The sequence below is a fragment of the Armigeres subalbatus genome, chromosome 2 (genome assembly GCF_024139115.2).
Source record: "Armigeres subalbatus isolate Guangzhou_Male chromosome 2, GZ_Asu_2, whole genome shotgun sequence".
Taxonomy (NCBI): Eukaryota; Metazoa; Arthropoda; class Insecta; order Diptera; family Culicidae; genus Armigeres; species Armigeres subalbatus.
The window spans coordinates 417,233,144-417,243,375 of NC_085140.1; positions in this window are offsets into that span (position 1 = coordinate 417,233,144).

Below are 10,232 nucleotides of genomic sequence, written 5' to 3' on the forward strand. Positions count from 1 at the left end.
TTTTTCAATTGAGTAAATTAATCTTTGGTTACGCGTGTGGCCCATTTAATTCGCATAAAAAAGTTTTGGTTGTACTTCTATTCAGTAAAATGCATCAGTCTGTCAAACAAATAACACAAGAGCGGAACATGAACGTGGGTAGTGTTGCCATCAAATTTCTACTATGAAATTATTTTAATACTTTGGAATAGTAGCAAATTTCGGTGTACATGACGAGTATGGATGAAAAAAATGTATTTGGAGATTTTACTTTTATTACGCTAGCGGAAAATGAGCGAAAAACGAAATTTATTGACTGCATTATGTTTTATGAGGTATGTAATTAAGATTATTCCAGTTCAAATCGTCAGTTTGGCAACGCGTTCTCAGTCTGTAAACAAGGTGACGAAAGAAAAAAAATTAAAAGCTCCAAAGTTTGAAAAAATAGTTTCTTTTAACGCTTTTCGGGAGTGTGTTTTCGAATAATTTCACTATTCAGTGAAAGATATTCCTTTAATTTAGTGGATGGCGGAGAAAAAAAGCGAGAAAGTGTAGTGGAAGTTTTGGAAAAACATCGATTTTGATGACGATGTTACGCGGCTTTGCTTGGAGTAGAAGCGGTTGGATTTTCCTTCGTCGCACGGAAAAGGTAGGTAATGTTGCAAATATACTGAATCGAGAAGTTTGTTTGAAGAGTTTTTCAATGAAAGTAACACCGGAATGTGGCTAGAATGAGTATAGATGATAGTGTACACTTTTTTCTATCTCTCCAGGTTATAATTTCATTGATTTATGATCAATCGCGAGTAATTAGTGAATTAGAATTTGATATGACGGGAATTAGCGCCATGGACGAATTAGCGCATGACCCTAAATGTTGAACAAGTTCTTTCATTTCGTTACACTGGATTATTGGCTTTCGCTACTATCTATTTTGCGACATAATTTGAGTTATTAACTATTGAAATGAGGTCACATTTTACGCAACCGGTCTTATCAGCGTTTTGTGCATGACACATTTGGTGCGGGTGTGAATCATGTTTGAACGCAGTTTCTTCTGGACCTCGTAGTAGGCACGACTTCCACAGATGATGCGCCTTCGTATTTCACGACTAATATTATTATCAGCCGTTAGCAAGGATCCAAGGTAGACAAATTCATCGACCATTTCGAAAGTATCCCCGTCTATCGTATCACCGCTTTCAGTCGCGCTTGGTTTCGCCCACTAGCATGTACTTTGCCTTCGATACATTCCCTACAAGTCCAACTTTTGTTACTTCTCGTTTCAGGCGGGTGTACAGTTCTGCCACCTTTGCAAATGTTCGGCCGACAATGTCCATGTCATCCGCGAAACAAATAAATTGACTGGATCTGTTGAAAATCGTACCCCGGCTGTGACACCCGGCACCTTGTCTTAGTCCCCGGCAGGACCCGAACGAACTGGAGTGTTCGCCAGAAATCTTTACACAGTTTTGCACATCATCCACCGTTCTGTCTGTCTGTCTGGTAAGCTTCCCAGGGAAGCTGTTCTCGTCCATAATTTTCCATAGCTCTACGCGGTCAACACAGTCATTTGCCCCCTTGAAGTCGATAAACAGATGGTGTGTTGGGACCTGGCATTCACGGAATTTTTGGAGGATTTGCCGTACAGTGAAGATATGGTCCGTTGTCGAGCGACCGTCGGTTTGATAACTTCCAACGAAATCATTTACTATTGGTGACAGACGACGGAAGATGATCTGGGATATCACTTTGTAGGCGGCTTTAAGAATTGTGATCGCTCGAAAGTTCTGACACTCCAGCTTGTCGCCTATCTTGTAGATGGGGCATTTGACCCCTTCCTTCCACTCCTCCGGTAGCTGTTCCGTTTCCCAGATCAGTTTGTGTAGGCAGCGATGACACCGACCCGTCGTTGAATAACGACAAGCTGCTTGAGAAGAATAAGTATGCAGCCTTGCCGGTCGAGCAAGTCCCCGCCAAGGTAAATATTCCATCCCTCTTCACCTCAACCAAGGATGTCGCCATGCAGATTTACCCTCTGTTCAAGCAGTGCGGCGTGGGTACGAAGATCATCTATAACACCGCAGCCGACTACCAGGATATTAGCAATCACCTGCTGGGCCAGAAATGTGAGTTTTATTCACATGATGTTCCCGGATCTAAGCCAATAAGTTAAAGCCGCAGAACCACAGCCACAGAACCAGGAACTGCTACATGAAGTCTCGTTGTGGCAAGTGCGCCGGAGCGCATTAAACCTCAACATGCCAACCGATGGAAGAAGCAGCCGAAATCAAGTGTGCCAATTGCGGTGCTAATCAAGAGAGCAGTAGTCGTGCCTGCCCAAAGCGTGTGGAGTTCATTGCCATCTCCAATATGGTCTCTGGTAAGAACCAGTCAGGGCGACGACGAGATCCACCTCCGCCGTTGAAAGAGCAGCAATTTCCACCTCTGCGGTACGCTGTTCCGAACCTCCCACCACTCTAGCTAAACCAACATAATGGAGCGTACACACGGTCAAGCAGTTTGACCAACATTGGCTCCACCTCTCGTTTATTCAAACATCCAACAAGTTTGACCAACAACGGCACGAACAGTCATTTTATTCGACCAACAATATCACACACGAACGACTGAAGCACAAACTTGAGCACCAACCATCAACAAATAAATGGGGGTTTGTGCAACTTCACTACAAATGCTCAAACATGTTCGGCGAACCTTGACTCCGCCTCCGACAACTCAAAATCAAACCGTTTTAATTTTTTTCAACCGAGCCGCCAACTGTCAAATGGTTGTTCGAACAACTTCACACACGGTCGAACAAAGCAGCAACCGAAGCATTGGGGGCGGAGTCAATGTTGGTCCAACGTGTTTGAGCGTGTGTACGCTACATAAGACATCCGGTGTTCCAGTCTCCTCTGTGCAGCAATGCCTCTCGGCAGCCGCCGTTGCGGGATCCTCTGCCATCCGCCTGGGGGAACGATGAGCCCACTGACCAACAACCTGGAGACCTTTACTCCCTGGAGGAAATCAAGGAGTCCAAGGAGGAGTTTGTTCCACCGGCTGCGAAGGTGCCGAACAAAGGAACAGCAGATCGACGCCACTACATCGGTGATCATGACGTTTCTTTCTAAATATGTATTCTGAAGGCTCCAAGAACAAAAACATTGAACTGATCGACATCCTTAACGAAAAGAACATCGACATCGCAGCCTTCACCGAGACACACCTCAAGCCTGATGTGACTGTCTACTTTCCTGACTTTCGATTTGTGAGAGTCCTCTCGGGGTAACTTTGGGGTAACTTTGAGGTAACTACTACCGTCGGCCCGATTACCATCGTTGCGGCGTATTACCCCAGACAAGCAAGCTTACGGGGTGGTCCCGCTGTGGCCCTGAGACAAGACATCATCAAGCTAACCCGACGGCGTGGGCGGTACATCATCGCTGGCGACCTTAACGCGAGCGAAGCATCAAGACTGGGGGAACAGTAGGTTGAACCAAAATGGCACCATCCTTCAACAAGACCTGGGCGAAGGACATTACACCGATCTGGCCCCCATGCTTTACTTTCATTATCGGATTCTCGAACAAATTGATGTTTCGGGAACAGTAGGTTGTTGGCCCAAGGTTCCCTATCCACCGGGATGGGGCTGCCATCTTAGGTATAGCTTCCGGGGAATAGCATTTCATACTCAGCCGCTGGATGCCAGAACAGACGCTGTTGGAGCCGCACCTCCTTGGTGGACAGACGCTCGTTCAGTCGGGTCAAATTTGTTTAAAGTCCCACCCAACACCAGGACTAGGCTAGTGCGCTTTGAGCGGCACACGGTCGCTTTGATAGGGCCTGCTTGGGGACACATGCAGCTTTTTATAGAAGTTCAACAGAGCCCACTGTCGAACCCCACCACATCCTAGGCAGACCCCACAGTACGCACCCTCTTACTCTAGCTGATGTCAGAAGGACAACAGTGCCCAGAGCTGCACTACCAGCTAAGTACGCAAACCTTAGCTGGCGGTCAATTGTCATCGGAAGACCCGTGGAAGCGTGAGTATTGGAACTTGTGAGGACCAGAGCTATGTTAGGCGCCCCTTCCCGGATGTCAACTCACCATTTCGCAGCCCAAAATGGCCCCCATGCAGTCCGCGATATCCACCTCACCAACATAGACAACAACACTACCCAGCCGGTGATGTACCAAGAACTCAGCTCTGACTACTAGCCAGTTGTTTTGGAGGTTGAGTCCTCGATAAATCGACACCATTTTACCCGACGCAACTACCATCGTACCCACTGGGATTGGTCCCGGCGGTGCGTGGATGAAAACATCAATTACGAGACGCATCCCATGACGGCTGAGAACATCGATCAGCAACTACATTCCATCGAGGAGGCGCGTACCACACGTACCGGTGGTCCATCAGGTAAGCAATGCTCTGAACATTGATACACTCACTAGAGATTTGATCCGTCTGCGTAATGTCAAGCGAGGACAATTCCAATGCACCAACCTGCCTTCCTTAAAGACGGAATGTACTCGCTTGACCAAAATTATCAATGCCAGAATGGTGGACCTCAGAAATAATTATTTTTCTAAAAAGATTAGTGCTTTCCCAGTCCGTGCAGTCCAAAATTGATGAAAATTTTGAAAACAAAACTACGTCCCATTCCACCGTAGATTCTATTTAGTCAACAATGGCGCTATGGATCGCCTAATAACACCTACAGAGAAGGCTGCACAAATAGGCCGTCATTTCGTTAGCTCACACAGTTTGGGGCAAAATATTTACAGTCGCATGAAGCTACGCAAACAATCTCGATCAACTTCTTAGCGACTATTCGGAAGAGTTGTCGATAACCCTGTGTCAAGACCTCTAAAAATATGAAGTCGCCGGGTTTCGAAAACATCTTCAACCTAGAACTCAAGCAGATCTTGAACATCTTTCCATGCTTTTCAATCAGTACCTCCGCGGAAGTCAGCCAAAGTGATTCCAATCATGAAACCTGGGAACTGGGAAGGACCCAACCTCCCCTAAAAGCTATCAACCATTCAGCCTGCTCGCAGCGTTATCTAACCTGTTTGAAAAAGCAAATTTCCGTCGGCTACTTTAATCTTCCGACCAACATAACATCTTGCTAGAGGAACAGTTTGGTTTCCGCCGTGGTAGATCAACCATACATCAACTGACCCGAGTCAAAAACATCCTCAATCGGAACAAGCCTGTGTCAAAGGCAACAGTCATAACCCTGCTGAATGTTGAAAAAGCTTTCGACAATGTCTGGCATGATGGTCTGCTGTACAAGCTTCACAGATAAAATCTTCCCAGCTACCTAGTGAAAATCTTTTGTAGACTCACTATAGTGGTTTTTGTACTCAGTATAGTGAATCTCAGTATAGTGAATCTAAAATTCCTAGGGAGGTTGCCGCATGTAACATAATTCAACATACACACTTAACTCATTTTACAGTATTCGGTAAATTTTACCGAAATCTCAACAGCAGAACTGTTCGGTAATTTTTTTCACAGATTTTTTTTATTTTTTTCCATTGCTTAACTGTCAAAATCACCGAAAATCAGTGAAATTATTTACCGAACAGTTCTGCTGTTGAGATTTCGGTAAAATTTTACCGAATTCGGCGATTTATTTTAAGTGTGTAGTATAGATGGTGAATTTTCACGATTTTTGAAGGCAGAACCATAGCATAAAATAGTAAAAATAATAGAGCAACACCAACTGGTAACAAAAATGTGGAAACACTGATGCTGTCTGCTACCGTTGCTCAACCGACACTGATGGCTCATGCATTAGTAGTCGTCTTTTGCAATGCGTCGAGCGAAGAGCGAGAGCAATCACGCATCACAACTGCGGGAGATCCTGACGCTGGCTTCCTTATTTAGCCGTGTCTAGCTCTTGGGTGACGCCCCCTTGCAGCTGCACCTTTCGCTCGCTCGCTCGTTCGTTCATTCGTTCGTTGCGCTCGTGTGGACCACTCTGCCACTTTTTTTTCCATGCCAATTCGTTTTCCATCCTTTGGGTGTTCTAAAAGCAGCTCGACATTGCTTACATAGAGGCTGGTACCGGTGGGTGGGATGATCGGGCGGGCGGACGACGGCCGAGTCGCACAAAGTGGTAGTTGTTGCTTGTTAGCTCATTATGGAACCAGGCGGAAAACTAACAGTAACGAAATGTTTGAGCAAACACTGATAGATGGGCGATGGACGGATGCGTGAAGTGGCGCGGAAGGTGTTACGGTGTGGGTGGCAAAGAACGAGGCTATTTTGTCATCGTCGACGTCGTCGTTTGTTGGAGAAACGATGCGAAGAAAAGTGCAGCGTTGTGGAAAATGTACAACTCCTTAGTCCTTGGAGCGGTGCTTGGCGTCTTAACGAGGTCGGTTTGGTTTCGTTTTCTATCTTATTCTGGTCGGGTGTCGAGAGACTGATTGTTCCCGGGTGGAACTGAATTGAGCATTTGGATGGAGCATCTACACAAATATAAATTCAGGTTGGATTTGAAATCTTCACGAAGCTTTGCTAGTGTAAACTGAAAGTGCAAATTTATGCTCTGTGATTGATAAGAAAAGGGAAAAACAGATGATGAATTTACATTATAACAATATAACTGCATACCAAAAAGCATGCATTATCATGTTTACAACACACATTTTAGCTTCTACAGTTAAGATAGATGAATTGGCATTTTGAAACTGATGAAGATCGATAACAAACAAAGCAAAACAATTTATTTCCACACTGTTGCCGACGGGATTAATTTATAAAATGTTACCGCCGGGATGTATAGAACAGCGCTTCACAGAAGCATCGTTGCATCGTTATTACGCCATTGTCTCCATGGTCTTTAGTTTCAATTAAATGCAACAGTACCCACTGAATAAATCCTTGAATAATCGATGGTAATTATATGTTATTTGAAATTTATAGAAGTATACCAGCAAATTGATTAAGTCCAACCTATAAGAAGCGACACGAGTGTATCTTCTGTAATATGTAAATGTGTCACCGATTAAGTAAGAAGGGTCAGCCTTCTGTGCTGTTATGGGATAGTTTTATGCACCATGTTCAAAAGTTAAGTAAACTAAGAAAGTACGGAACATTTCAAGATGTACCTAAAATGAAAAGGGATAAAAAAAGTAAAGGATGCACGTTTCATTAAATCCCTAAAAACTGCAATCTTGATAATGACCAATCAATCTCATGTATATCAAAGCTGCATTTTTTTTCTCTTCCAAATTCTTTGTTGGCACCAGGGGACAAGGTGAGTGAGCAAACAAGAGATGCAGAAAAATTACAAATTTGAAAATTTCGATGCTAATATTCACGAAGATGAAGTTATGCTATTTGTAAGAAGTAACCAATATCATGTGCCATTAGTTTGTTCTTATCCTTAGCATATTTTGATATTTGAATGATATTTCGGTGTAAATTTTTTATATTGTTGCCTGTTCTTTTATCTCTTATATCAATCAAGTTCATATCATGTTTTGTTATTCTGTTCATGGCTTTTGACCGGGAATACACGAGACGAAAGGGGCATCCATCGAGCTTCCGATAGTACAGATACCGACCGCTTGGCTAAAATCCCACTGGTTTGAACCTCAGCAATGGAGTAATGGTGGCAGGAAATGGTTATGAGTCCGAAAGTAAGGTAGCACCAAACCTTGACTCAAAAATTAACTGGTACATAGGGCTGCTGGGCTTCTTCGCAGTGATTCTAGGTGGGTTAAATACTTTTTTCAATCAGTAATAGTCACCTCTAGGTAGCACTCCCTGTAAATTGTTTGGTGTTCGCGTATGAAAATCCCATCAGTACACCTGAATCTTTTCCACGTAGTTGAAATTCATTGAATTCCTGGTAATTCTAAACATTCACAACTTTTTATTTCCCTCTTGATTTTATTCTTATTCTTTGTGAGTTGTTTCGTGTATTTGTATCATTTTATTTTCTCTTTATTTAAGTGATACTTTATTTAAGCGTGTGAAATTATCCCTATGTGTTATTCCGTCGGAAAAAGCTCCACGATTTTCTATGGAAGGTCCTCTAAGAACTACATTGCACAATTCCGCATGAATTCTTAGAGGAATTATCGAAAGAATTTCTAAAGGAATTACCTAATCAATCCCTGCAGGAAATTCCGAAGAAATGCCAGAATTTCCAAAGAAATTCCTGGATAAAATTCCAAAAAAAAATGTAGAGGAGCTTCCGAAGGATTTTTTAAAGGGATTTCCGTAAGAACTCCCAAAGGAATTTCCAAATTAACTCCAAAAAAAATTTCGAATGTATTGATGCAGCAACTTGATTGTGACTGAATCCGGTTATATATGAGTTGCAGTAACCTATGTGCAACATTTGTGCTGCTAAGAAATGTCCAATGGAATTTCTTTAAAAAAATCCCGGAGAAACCCCTTCTATGGATTCCTTAAGGAATTCCTGGAGAAATTTCTAAGAGAATTTCTGCAGGCATTTCTGAAGGAGTTTTCAGTGGCTGTTAGGAAACAATCTTCGAGGAATTACTGGAGAACTTTCCTAACGAATACCTAGAGGAAATTTCGATAAAATCTTTGAAGGAATGTTTGATGAAATGTCTGAGGACCTTCTGAAGGATTTCCTGGAGTTATTTCCGAAAATATCTGAAAAGAAGAGAAAATTTGTGGAGAAACATTTAAAGGAAATTCTACAGGCTTTACCAATAAATTGGTGTACAATTAATATTACTGGCGGAGTTACGAACAATGGCTCCTGAATATGCTTCCTGAAATTTTAATAAACACAACAAAATTTATCTAAAAAAAACCCAGATTAATCCACCTAGCGGTGATGGTGCCTTTCTCGTTCGTTCAAAAGGTTTGGAAAAATCTCAAATAACACCAACATGTGGATTGGTCTTATTTTTCATATTTTTTTATATGCATAAAAAAAATTCTCGCCAAACGCAATTTGTTCCAAACAAATCGGATGAGCATAAGAGCAAAAAATGGCATTTTATTTTGTAGTTTTAAAATTAGTATTTTCGCCATAACTTTTGACCCAATTGTACGATCCGGTCAAGTTTCTATAGAAAACAATGGGACAAGATTCTGCGTCGAGTGCAATCTGTTGCGAGCGACCTGAGAAGCACACATATTGCACATCAATCACAGTAACTTATATATGACCGGATTCAGTCACTATATGGTTAGTGCAACCAGATTTGTTGAACTTGTGTTGCTTGGGGGGGGAATAGATGAAGTCTAAGTGCCAAAAAAAATGAGCTAGACTTTTTTGAACTCTTTTTCACAATAAATAGTAATTTGACCATAACATCTAAACCCATAGTCCGATCTGGCCAATTTTCAATAAGAAAATATGAGACATTCTGCGTCGAATGCAATTTAATGCGAGCAAATCGGTTGAGGATAAGTGCCCGAAAAATGAGTGAAATTTTTACGCGATTTTTTCGTAGGATTTTGTATTTTGGCCATAACTTTCGATCCCATAGTCCGATCTGGCCAATTTCAAATAGGAAACAATGGGACAGGATTCTGCGTCGCATGCAACTTGTTACGAGCAAATCGGTTGAGGATAAGTGTCCGAAAAATGAGTGACATTTTTTACGCGATTTTTTCGTAGGATTTTGTATTTTGGCCATAACTTTCGATCCCATAGTTCGATCTGGCCAATTAAAAAAAGGAGACAGTGGGACAGGATTCTGCGTCGAATGCAACTTGAGGCGAGCAAATCGGTTGAAGATAAGTGCCCGAAAAATGAGTGACATTTTTCGTAGGATTTTGTATTTTGGCCATAACTTTCGATCCCATAGTTCGATCTGGCCAATTTCAAATAGGAAACAATGGGACAGGATTCTGCGTCGAATGCAATTTGTTGCGAGCAAATCGGTTAAGGATAAGTGCCCGAAAAATGAGTGACATTTTTTACGCGATTTTTTCGTATGATTTTGTATTTTGGCCATAACTTTCGATCCCATTGTTCGATCTGGCCAATTTCAAAAAAGAATCAATGGGACAGGATTCTGCGACGAATGCAACTTGTTGCGAGCAAATCGGTTGAGGACAAGTGTCCAAAAAATGAGTGACATTTTTTACGCGATTTTTTCGTATGAATTTGTATTTTGGCCATAACTCTCGATCCCATAGTTCGATCTGGCCAATTTCAAAAAGAAAACAATGGGACAGGATTCTGCGTCGAATGCAATTTGTTGCGAGCAAATCGGTTAAGGATAAGTGCCCGAAAAA